This window comes from Ciconia boyciana, chromosome 1 (assembly GCF_034638445.1).
Source record: "Ciconia boyciana chromosome 1, ASM3463844v1, whole genome shotgun sequence".
Lineage (NCBI taxonomy): Eukaryota > Metazoa > Chordata > Aves > Ciconiiformes > Ciconiidae > Ciconia > Ciconia boyciana.
The window spans coordinates 99,270,970-99,283,957 of NC_132934.1; positions in this window are offsets into that span (position 1 = coordinate 99,270,970).

Consider the following 12,988-nt stretch of genomic DNA (forward strand, 5'->3'; position numbering starts at 1 on the left):
ATGGTAGCAGCGTTGAATGACCTTAGAGAAAGAAGGTTGGCCACCCTTAACTTCACAAAAGATAAACAAATCCAGAACAGCAGGTTTCCTCAGCGAAACCTCAAGGTTGCCGTAAAAGGTTGCTTCTTTGGCTGACAGCCTACTCCTCAGAACCTGTCAGGATGTTTGCTTTTGTTTTCAAGTCACAGTGAATTGTTTAGTTCCTACAGCTGTGTCCTCTCTTTCTGTGCTTTTGTCCCTGGCATGCTGAAGGATGCCATTATTCTTAGTCTTGAATTGTGCTGACATACGGGGCAGGAAGGTGAAGTGTCTGCTAGAGATAACTTCCATGTGTGGCCGTAGTGATGGAAAGAGAGGGTCTTCAAAACCTCAGCAGGCAGGGCTGGGTTTCTAGGAAAGGGAGTTTGCAAAAAAAAAATCACTTCTGACAGCAGTATGAGGATGACTTTTTCTTTTTGCCTTGGGTGTTTTCTCATTGCCTCACCACACCGACCACCCAGCCCGATGTCAGAACAGCTGCTCCAGCTGCCTCTGAAGAAGTGGCGAATGCATGCTTGGGTTTTTTCCTGTATCCTTTCCTCATCCTTCATGGATCCATGAATTTTGCCTCTGCACAACATATTTCCAGTTTCCAAGTCTGAGAAGTAGACTTTCTGGATGCTTCTGGGTGACTTTTTCCCTGTCGTGTCATCCCATGTGCCTGCCTGCCTGCTTCACTCCTGTGTCGCCCGGCTGCTGCCCTGCTAACTAAAATGCTGTTTGCTTTGAAAGCGTGGCAGCAGCTATTCTCAAAGTCTGCTGCATAACAAGATGTCAGGGAAGGAAGTGCAAGATAATTTTAGAAGCTAAGAGGATGTATGGGGGATTTTTGTCTGGATTTTTTTTTTCCTTTAAGGTGGGCTGAAGTGAGCAGCAGAATTGGCACTGGACAAGAATTTGCATGTTGATGACCAGTGTTTATCACCCGGAAAGGCTTAAAGAGCTTTCAACTTAAAATCGAAAGCACTTAAATATGTTTTTCTGAGACCACCAGAAAGTGGTTTACTTTATATAGGTATCACCTGCTGCCTCCTTTCCGGGACCTCGTGCCATTTTTCATTCTGAATAGGGTGTTTCTATTTCCATGGCTCTAATCTCACGACATCCAGCTGGAAACCTCCACAGCCTTCTGAAGGTCTGTTTCTGTACAGTCAGCTGCCTAATGGTTCGCTGATCATTTTCTGTGCCAGAAGAAACTTGCTTCATGGTGTTTCCAGCAGGTCCGAAAGCTCACCAGCACTGCATGCCTTCTGACATTCAGCAGCTTTCATGAGTTATCTTAAAAAAAAATCTGCCTGGATGGAGTCTGAGGCAGGCTGTGTGCCCTGTCTTAGTAGGAAAATGTGTGGGTAACAAGTCTTTTAGTCAGCCCCCCAACTGCTGAAGGCCTCGTGCTGAAGCAAGACAGGCAATCTGCGGTTTCCGTGTGCTGAAAGAATCGATGTCTCCCCCAGGGACTGAGGATCCTTCTGCCATGGGATACGTAGGGATGGCTCAAAGGAGATGGGAACGACAGGAGCTCAGTGCTTTGAGGCATTCCGCCTGTGAGAGGGAAATGTGGCTGCCTGGATGGACAGAACTGGGCAGGAAATAATAGGATTGCAGCCCTGGCCTTGCTAATCTGGGTTTCCTTAAGGAAACGGAGGAGTTGGATTTCCTTGCTAGTTGCAGCCTAGTAAATCACTTCTGGAAAACAACATAGCTGAGTGTAGTAGGCTGACAAAAGGAAGCGGGGTGTTTCCCACTGCTTACTTGAAACAGGGTTTAAGCAGGTTGCTCCTTGGCAGATGAAGTATGTTGCTTCATCCAGATTGCCTGTTCTGGCAGCGGTAGGTTAACAAGCTATTAGTTAATGTATTTTGGTAAGGAAACATACTGTGAGAGAGTGACTGATTTATATTTGATTTCACCCACTCTTAAAGTGTTTCTGATTTCAGCTCCTTTCTTCTTGATTATGTCCTTCCCTGTTCAGGCTTCCCTGACCCCTTGTTCCTCTCAGTCCTGAACAAGTCCCTTCCTGGTCACTCTGTTGTTCTTTGCAAAGGATTTTGCCTCAAGAGTGCTATTTTCTTGCTTCTCTGGACACACTCTCCATCTGACTGCTCCCTTTCCCTCTCTGATACCTGAAAGTTCACAGCGGTCACTCCATCATGTGAAGGTGTTATTATGTCCCTGGGTCATAGTAACCACATGGTGAAAGTAGCTTTGGTGAAAGCTTGTCCGTGTTTCCAAACCAGAAGGCAGCCCTTCTAGGAAAGGCAAATAACCTGGACGCCAGTAGACAGACCTGGGAGAAACGGAGGTGACTGTCTTTCTGCAGGAGCTCCACAGAGCCCAGATCCTGGGCACACACTGCCTGGAGCTTGTGTGGAGCCCACTGACGTGTCTTCTCCTCCCTTGCTGGGCTGCATGATTGTCCCATCAAGATGCACAGAAAAAGAGAATGAGCAACTGTGGGCCTGACTGAGTAACGTGATTGGTGTTTCACCATGGAGAAAAAGGGAAGCGTACTCTCAACACTGTTGCACTTGTGTTATTTATATTAAGCAGCTGGGGATTTCAGCTAACGGATCTTTATGTAGGGGTGATAAATACTGGCATTGTTCTGCCTCCTTTATCATGGCACAATCTGGGATAAGAAATCAAAAGGTAGCTATGAAATCCACTTGGTAAGTCTTGTTTTCTTGCTGGACCAACCAGCCTGGGAGCGAGCACTCTGTGGCAATCAGAGCAGCACTAGGAAACCACATGAGGCTTTGATGGAAACACTGGAGAATATTTTATTGGACAGCACAGAAGGCATGGTGACTGGAATGAGAGATGGGAAGTCTTGGGTGAGAGAAACCTGGCTTGTTTCCCTGCCAGCCCTGAGCATCCCAGCAGGAACCTGCATGAGAGTGGTTGCACTGGGAGAGATGAGAGAGAGCTCGTGCGTCTTGCTCTGCCTCCAAATCACATGCCTGGAGTCAAGTAGCTGCTTATGCTTGCTCAGCTGTGTTTTCCTCTTGTCCTGACTGCCATGGGTGCAAACATGCACATGTATTGGGCAGCAGCCCAAAGGACTGCCTGGTGGCCACCGTGCTGCTGCAGCAGGTGCTCTGCCCTTCCACCTCCAGGCAGGCCCAGTGCCCTCCCCTTGTGTTCCTAATTCTTCCTTAAACCACTATGTTTCTCTACAGATACGGAGGTGTGAGAAGAGATATAAGAAACATTTTCCAGTCTGTGTGGAAGAAGGGATTGGAATTCAGAGATAAATGAAGGTAAATTCTGCTTGATCTGGAGTGATGGTAGGATCTCAGAGGAATTGAGAATCTATTGAGGAATATTTTTGCACTGAGCTGTGTAGTGTTTACTAGGATCTGAGATCGATAGTTTAGTTTTAGGATTTTTAGGGAGTTTGTTGCAATGTTATCGTTGATAAGGTAGGAGTGCTGTTGACCTGGGTTCTTCTGTAGTGAACAGCTCCTCTCTCCTCCTGCCGCCATCACTCCCACCTCAGTGAAGCCCTTCCTAATTTGCAGCTAAGAATCCTACCTTCTAAACTGATTTGGGCACCGGGGGGGGTAAATCTTGTTGCAATTTGCAGTAGTAACCATGGACTGAGCTCCTTTTCCCATTTGCTTCACCAGAAAGAGAAATTGTTACTCTGCGCATGTTGACCAGCCATGTTTTGGTCTGGCTGCCTGCAATGTTTGAGAAGGGGCATACTGGCCACTTAAGAAACTGGAAAATTGGAAATGGAGAAAATTGGAGAAATTGGGATTCTTGAGCAGTCTGGCTGCCTCCTAAGCAGAAGTTGTATTTCCACTGGAAGAGCAGAAATCCCAGTGTCAGGGAGGATTAATGACACAAGTTCATGGGTGCGTGTAGGAGGTGGTTGGCGGTCTACCAAGAGTGAGAAACGCCGAGGGGCAGCCCCTCTGGTCTGGTCCTGTCCCCTCCGAATCGATACGGGAGCAGAGGTGGTGTGAAGCCCTGTGACTGACCTAGAGCATCAGGCTGCAGGAGTTAGCATGGCCTTGTTCAACACCCGAGGTTGAGGTTTTTGCTGTGGTCTCCCAACTGTGTTTCCTATGAAGTGCTTTTTGGGACTGTGAAGAGTTTATTTTTTGAGTGCTCCACTGGCCTTAGCTGTTCAGGTTCACGAGATCCAGACTCTGAGTCTTCAGGCACATTTCTTAGTGCTGCGCAGGCCAGATTTGGGTGAGAAACTTTAATCTGATGTTGGATTTGGGAAAGATAAAACTCTCTGCTATGGGATAAACATGGTGCCTAACAGTCGATATAAAGAGCTTGTTATGCCTTTATTTTTTGGCATGTAAGCAGCACTCCCATCTACGGAAAAATCTCTCCATTCCCACAGGAGTAGGAACTGTGTCTCTGCTAGCCAACCCAGATATTTTCCCTCTCCCTTCTGACACAGCTTTGCATGCTAATCTAGCCCATGTAAAGAACCTAGGGGTAAAATTAGCCCTAGAAAGCAGTATGGGCACCCCGGCACCTAGAAAAATTGTTATGCTAAAAGCAGGGAAGACAGCCATTGCAAAAGTTCGGATGTGGAAACCTCAAATGGTGTAAGCAGCTAACTGGACTGACTAGAACAGATTTCTGGTTTCCTGGAAGCACTCCTCAGGACATTTTCCCCTTGTGTTTACAGTAAGACCTCTGCTGCGAGGTCTCCCTTCCTCAAGCTTTTCTGTAATAGCTGGAAGGTCAGTATTTTAATATAAGAGGGGAGATATTCCCAGAAACTGCACAATTGTTTCTTCTGGTCTTTATGACCTTTTTATAAGTCTGAAAATTTGAGGGGATAAGTGGTAAACAATAGGCATGACCTTATTTGCTATCAGCCTAATTTGTATTATGTGGATAATATGACAAATTGTTCAACACAAGCTGTAAATCCTCTGCTCAGTGGTTTTACACCACTCTTGGGATAGCGCAAGCAGACTTAATTTAATATCTTTGCTTCGTTTGCTTGCACTGTGTACAGAATGGCTGTTTTGATGGTGTATATATAATCCGTTCCACTACAGAGTGTGTTTGGGCAGGTACAGCTTTCATATAGTTATGTGTTTCGTATGTGTAACCGACTATATCGGTACGCATTTGTTAGCCTTTCCTGCTGAAATCTTTGGGAGAGAGGTTTGAGCTATGTTTAGAATTTACAGGCATTTATATCCTTTTGAGAAAATAGTTAGCTTGGGGCTGTTTCTCAGAGAGGAAATGCCCCTGAAATGGGCATTTAGGAGAAGTGGGCCTGTTGATACTGTCCTGTCCCAAAATACTGTGTGTCTTAGTTCAGATAGTGTATGATTTAGATATTATATGAAACATTCTTCTCTGCTGGCATACACATATATGGTATATTCCATTTTAAAAATAAAGAATTTTTATTCATCTTGTCACAGTGTAAACAATGTTAAGTCAAAAAAAGAAAATATTACTTCACCACCTTTACTGCCAGAAATTTTGCTGCCAAAAATAGGGTAAATATAAACAATTGCTTTTTTTTGCCTTTCCCACTGAAAGGGTGGACGGTACCTTCAGTGGAATAAATAAATATTTTGTGAGAGAAGTATTTCAAGGTCTAATAAGTCTTCAACTTAAAGTGTTCCATAATGTTTTATTTTACCTTTATAAATTACTATGAAAATATTTTATGTTAAGGAATAGACTTCTTGTGAACACCACCAAATAATGTAAAATTCTACATCTTCTGACTCTGATTTGCTGCTCTGGTTGAAGGTAAGAGACTACAATAGAGGGGAAAAAAGAGAGCAGTGATTAGGATGTACAAGAAACCGAATAAGCTGTGCTGAGACTTTAGGTAGAGGTTGGATATTGTTTTATGAATCTCCTTTCTCAGTGGCATTTCCAAACCAGTAACTATTTGGAAATGGAGTTGCCCATTTCTCTGACCTTGCATGAAGAAGAATTGTCTTAAAGGAAGAGCTGAGAACAACCTCCACACTGCTCTGCATCTTTGTCTTCAGAGCACTGAGAGACAGATGATGGTGGAGCCAATCCCCCAGGCAGAGGAGAGATCCTGAACCTGCCCTGTTTGACTTAGGGTGCCATCAACAGTGGGCTATAGGGCAGAAGAGGAACTACGGCGAGTAGCAGACACGATTACAGGAATTATGGGGAGAGTTTAGCTTTGTGAAGAGAAGCCTAAGGAGGCCACTTCTTTGTGTGATGGGGAGGGTTTTCAGGGGAGTGCAAGTTAGAAGCCAGCTGCACTTTGAGGTGCAGTGGGAGAGCCCTTCTCTGTGGAGAGCCTACACTTACAGAAACCCAACATGGGGCTGCTTCAGATTTTTGCTGCCTGTATGAACTCACCTGTTTCCAGGAGAACTGCTAATATCTAATGCTGGTGGTTTTGCTGATTGGCTTCTGTGCTAAAAAAACCCCAAAAGACCCATGCAAATTCTCACGTTTACAAGGTGATCTCTGTTGATATGACTTTAGTTCTAGATATGACTTTCGTTCTCGATAACAGGGTCAAATAGAAATATGTGGAAATACAGATGTTAGTTTTCATTCTTGCAGAAAACCTTAGAGAATACCCCAGGTTCCTTCTTGGGGCACATGTAGTCATATTTTACGCTGTTTCAAGATTAACGTACATATGAACATACAACCAGTACTTAACTTTCTGTGCGATTTGCTGACTTCTGTGACATGATCCTGAGATGAATCCAGCTTTGAGGTTACTCTGAGTAGCCCTTTTCCCTAGACAAGTTCATCCACTGAAAAGCAGAATGACTTCTAAATTCAAAAAGGTAGGTTTTGGTTAGTATCTAAATGAGGAGTCTTCACCTTCTAGAAAGAGAAAACTGAGGTGACAGAAATAAAGGGCCTGTGTACATCTTGTTCCCACCTCATGGTGTCCCTGTAGGCAGGTTGCTTCCAGGTTTGATTTCAGACAACTCTATGTTTTTCTGCCTTGCATCAGATTTTGCACAGTACCTTCTAGCAGCTCCTTGTCTGCTCTCAGTTCCTCATGGTGCTTTCTTTAGGGGATGCAGGTCCTGGGCTCTTCACTGGGACTCTCCTTCTATGTAATAGCTTCCAGGCTGGAGCTTCCTTTTCTAGAACAGATGTAGTTACTTCCAAGAAAAAGAGGACTTCTCTCCTCCTTCCCAAATGCTAACTTGAACCCATCACTCCCTTTCTGAAGACACACGCCGCCCAAATTGAAAAGAAGGAAGGACCAAACCCCCAAAAGGCACATCAGGAACTTCACTTCTCTAAGAAGCCAAGTATTTAGACCCATTGGAAGACACATCTGCATGGCCTGGGGCCATCTTAAAGGACCCCCAATAAGCAGCTACTGGAGTACAACTACCCCTGTGCCACACAGCAGCTCTCTGTATGTGCAGTGAGTCCAGGTTGTCCAGGTTATCTTGTCTTCCAGGAGGAAAATATCTGATTTTGCTACATATCAGAGATTTTAATCTTTCCTTGCAGGCAGTAGGGAAATCCTCAGTCCACTGAATCTTCTGGGAGGAACAGATTTGAATGTAGAAGATGCAATACCAAAAGTACCGTCAGTCTCCTTATAAAAGAGGGAGAAGTGACATAACCCAGGTGTGTAAACCCAGTGGGTTTAGGCTGGAAAAAATCTTTGGTTATTAATGCAGAGATCTAGCTCTTCTTTCTCACCTTATTTGTGCTACATATATAATTGAAGCAGTGTAGTGCAGAAAAGAAAAACTACTAAGAATGACTCTTCTCTGCCCTAACTTGGAAGAAAAATTGTTTTGTCCCATGGGGGTAGGAACTAAAATTTTTCACTGAATCCTAATTTTGAGCGTGTGTTTTCTTTCTGCTCCATCATCTCCAGAGAATGAGCTGCCAGCAACCCCTCAACTTTCCCACATCCTGAGAAAGTTCAGACTACTTTCTTCACAGCGTGTCTTTTTCCCTTCCCAAGCAGTTATGCAGGAAGAGGTGAGACCTACCAGTTTGCCTTGCTGGCTGTGAGCAATGCTGTTGATATAATGACCCAGTCCAGAGGGGGAGGGTGAGGGCTGAACTCCTTTAGTCTTGTAGCAAAACTTTCTAAATGGTTAACTCCCATCCTTTGTTTTTTCTAAAGGTTTCTGGTGGCTACCAGTAATTTCCTACAAGCAGAGCGCTGCGGAAGGGAGGATGAGAGATGTATGTGTGGGGATGGGTTGATTGCTGAGTTATTTTCTTATTTTGTAACCTTCACTGCTTGAAGCCAGGGAATGTGTCTGAATATTGCCAGGGAGGAACAGAATGTGAAACTGTGAGTTTTAGCTCACAAGAAGTGATTAGGAGGGGAAGGGGAGTGAGAGCCACAGCGAGTTGTTGGTATAGGTGGGATAGGAACATGTATGGTGACCTTAATGATGCAGGTTCACAGACAGGTTTTCTCTTTCTTCCCCATCTTGTCTCTCCTCTGTTCTTGTGTTTTAACTTTTCTCACCACCCACGTGCTCTTTTTTTTTTCCCCCACCTCATATTTTTTTGCCCTTTTTGCTGTTCACTTGCCATCGCCTCTGTAACCTGTCATGCACAAAGGTTATACATAATGCAGTGGAAACAACAGAACAATGCATATTTTGGCTTCCAGTTGATTGCATACATTTTGGCAGTACTGCCAGGATGCCCGTAGATCTTTATGGGCAGATTTCATACTGGTGTGGTTGTGAATGGAAAGGTTTGCTTTGGGCTGAAAAAGGGTGTAGAGACACAGGTCAAAGGAAGGCCTCATGCCATTTATTTTCAACCATGGACAAACATGCTGTGAGGGTGTGGTTAGTCCAGTATGTGCCATCAATTTTGTTAAGTTATCGGCTCATCCTTTAGATGAGGATTTATTAAAAAAACCCGAAAAGTGGGTAAAAAAATATTTTTATAATTGAAGGCCCAAAAGTGTGAGAGAGTCCCATTTTTCCAGAACCTGTTACTGTAAACATGATGAAAAGATAATTATAAAGGAAACTAGTGCAGACTGTACATCCTGGTATTTCATAGGTGACTTTTATCTGAGTGACTCACTCCCCATCAGAGAAAAAAACATGGCACCGCTTATTCTTTCCACTGTTAGTATCTTAAAGTATTCCACTTCCAGATCTGAGAAGCTCTGATTAAATGTCATAAACTGTAACTTTCCTTGTTGTTTTTTCCAGTGGTTTTTTTGGTTATGTGTATGTGTTTTGTCATTTTCTTTAACTGAGAACAATTGCAAAGCTGTGAAGAGAAGAAGAAAACATTTTGTGGCAGTACTCATTGAGGCTCGTTCTGGAAAATAATTAATTATAGAAAAAAAATTAGTTTTCAGAAAGATAATGGAAATATTTTCAGAGATGTAGTATAGTATCATATTCTGCTTTTGCTTATGTAAATGCAGCTATGCTGAAGTCCTGGAGCAGCAGTGATGCAGTGTGTACTCCGTAACTTATGTCATTTTATGTACGTTCTGGGATGCCTCTGAACAGTGACTATATATTAGAAAGTAACAGCAAACCCCTCTTTCCAGGGATTATGAATCTGATAAGCATTAGTCCCTTCCCTATCCTCATACGAAGCTCTTGCACAGAGGCAGGCTGAGGTATTCTTAGACTTTTGGAAAGTCTTTTGAAGGGTAAGTTTGACGACATGTTGTTAAGGCCCACAAGGAGGGAGAGATGCAAAAAGGGAGGGTTAGGTATATGGTGACTATGTCACGACAAGCCTCAGTTGCCAGTCAAGGCTAAATGGTCATCCACCTCGGTTGGTGGTACCCTCCTGGCATGTTTTTGATGAGACCTAGCACTGAACTGAGCATACTGCTTGCCTTTACTTGTTGGTATAAAATATGCGGTGTTTTATGCATTTATATGAAACACTATTATCATATTATTCAAGGTCACATTGTGAGGTTTGAATCCTGCCCTGCCAGCCTATAGGAAGTTCTTTTTTTACAGTAGTTGATGAAAACATCTGTCCTTAGGGTTTGTGCTCCTGTTCACCAAAACACTTCTTTTATTCATCTGAAATGCTTGTACACCGACGCATGCAGTATGAGAAACAAACAGGATGAACTGGAAGCGCTGGTCTGTTCCCAGAGCTACGATGTCATCAGTATTAGTGAGACTTGGTGGGATGAGTCCCACAGTTGGAGTGCTGGGATGCAGGGCTACAGGCTGTTCAGGAGGGACAGGCAGGGCAGGTGAGGTGGAGGAGTTGCACTGTAAGTAAGGAAGAGGTTTGACTGTACAGCCCTTACAGTTAGGGATGATGTGTTTGAGAGCTGCTGGGTGAGGATTAGGGGGATGGAAAACAAAGCAGATGTTATAGTGGGTGTCTACTGTTGGTAGCCCAGCCAGGATGATAGCCCTGATGAGTTATTCTATAGGCACTCAGGAGAAATCTCTGGATCGGTAGCCCTTGTCCTTATGGGAGATTTCAACTTCCCAGACATCAACTGGGAATACCATACTGCTGTGACAATCACGTCTGGGAAATTCCAGAAGTCTGTTGAAGACAACTTCTTGTCACAAGTACTGAGTGAGCCAGCTCAGATAGATGCCCTCCTAGGCTTGCTATTTGTGAATAGAGAAGGGCTCATGGGGGATGTGATACTAGATGGCTGTCTTGGCCACAGTGATCATGAAATGGTTGCATTTAAAATTGTCAGTGTAATGAGAAAAAAGGACAGCAGAGTTGCTACCCTGGACTTCAGGAGAGCAAATTTTAAGCTATTCAGGGAACTATTTAGCAGAGTACCCTGGGAATCTGCTTTTGAGGTGTTACAGGTCCATGAGTGCTGGTCAGTTTTTAAGAACCACCTTTTAGAAGCACAGGAGCAGGCAATTCCACTGTGTCGTAAGTCAAGCAGCTGGGTAGGAGACCAGCTTGTCTGAACAGGGACCTCCTCATGGAGCTCAAGAGGAAAAGGAAATTGTACGATCGCTGGAAGTAAGGTCAGACTTTGCAGGAAGATTACAGAGCTGTGGTTTGCATATGCAGGGAGAAGACATGTAAGACCAAAGCTGAACTAGAGTTGAAACTGGCCAGTGTTGTGTCAGACAAGAGGAAAGACTTTTTTAAGTACGTTAAGAGAAAGAGGAGGTCTTAGAAAAACATTGGACTGATACTTGTTGAAGATGGTCATCCGACAAATAGAGATGAAGAAAAAGTGGAAGTATTCAATGTTTTTTTTTGCCTCAGTCTTTAATAATACTGATAGACCTTGGGCTGCCTGGTCTCCTGAGTCAGAGGACCGCGACTGTGGAACAGTGACTTTCCATTTGTGGACACTGAAATTGTAAGGGACCAGTTGCATCAGTTGAATGTTCATAAGTCCATGGGGCCTGATGGGATTCATCCCAGAGTACTGAAGGAGCTAGTGGATGTTACGGCAGGATCCCGCTCAGTCATCTACCAAAGGTGTTGGGAGTCTGGGGAGGTCCCTGCTGACTGGAAGCTAGCCAGTGTTATTCCCATCTACAAAAAGGGCATGAGGGAAGACCCAGGGAACTACAGACCTATTAGTCTAACCTCAGTTCCTGGAAAAATTATGGGGAAGATTATACTGGGTATTATTGAAAGGCATTTAAAGCATAATGCAATCATCACAAACATTCAACATGGGTTCACAAAAGGAAATTCCTGTTTAACTAATTTGATATCCTTCTATGATAGGGTCACCTGCTTAGTCGATGAAGGGAGGGCAGTGAATGTAGTTTTTCTGGATTTTAGTAAGGCTTTTGGTACTGTCCCTCACAGCATCCTTCTGCACAAGCTGCCCAACTGTGGGATGAGTGGGTTTACGGTGCACTGGGTGAAAAACTGGCTAAGGGGCAGAGCTCAAAGGGTTGTAGTGAATGGGGCTACATCTGCCTGGCAACCGGTCACCAGCAGTGTTCCTCAGGGTTCAATTCTAGAGCCAGTTCTGTTTAATATATTTATCAATGATCTAGATGCAGGAGTTAAATGCACCATTAGCAAGTTTGCTGATGATACCAAACTGGGAGGTGCTGTTGACTCTCCTGAGGGTTGAGAGGCCTTGCAGAGGGATCTAGATAGATTGGATCATTAGGCAATGACTAATGGGATGAAATTTAACAAGTCAAAATGCCAGATTCTGCACCTGGGGCAGAGTAACACTGGGCACAAGTACAAACTGGGAGAGGAGTGGCTGGAGACTGGCCCTGCAGAAAAGGATCTGGGGGTGCTGGTCGACAGCAGGCTCAGTGTGAGTCAGGAGTGTGCCCTGGCAGCCAAGAAGGCAAACTGCATCCTGGGGTGCATCAAACACAGTATAACCAGCTGGTCAAGAGAGGTGATTATCCCGCTGTATTCAGCGTTGGTGTGGCCTCACCTTGAGTACTGTGTGCAGTTCTGGGCCCCAGCATTTAAGCAGGATGTTCAGGTCCTTGAATGTGTCCAGAGGAGGGCAACAAAGCTGGTGGAAGGTCTGGAAGGAATGTCCTATGAGGAGCAGCTAAGGACTTTGGGCTTGTCTAGTTTGGAGAAAAGGAGGTTGAGGGGCGACCTCATTGCTCTCTACAGCTTCCTGAGGAGGGGAAGTGGAGAGGGAGGTGCTGAGCTCTTTTCCCTGGGATCCTGTGATAGGACACATGGGAATGGTTCAAAGCTGTGCCAGGGGAGGTTTAGACTGGACATTAGGAAGCATTTCTTTACTGAGATAGTGGTCAAACACTGGAACAGGCTTCCTAGAGAGGTGGTCAATGCCCCAAGCCTGTTGGTGTTTAAGAGGCATTTGGACAATGCCCTTAGCAACATGCTTTAACCTTTGGTCAGCCCTGAACTGGTCAGGCAGTTGGACTAGATGATCGTTGTAGGTCCCTTCCAATTGAAATAGTCTATTCTATTTTATTCTATTCTTTTCTGTCCAGGAGATTATTCCACATCCATATTCCCAAAGGAGGTCAGCATCTAATTTGGGCAGTTGTGTTCAATTCTCCTC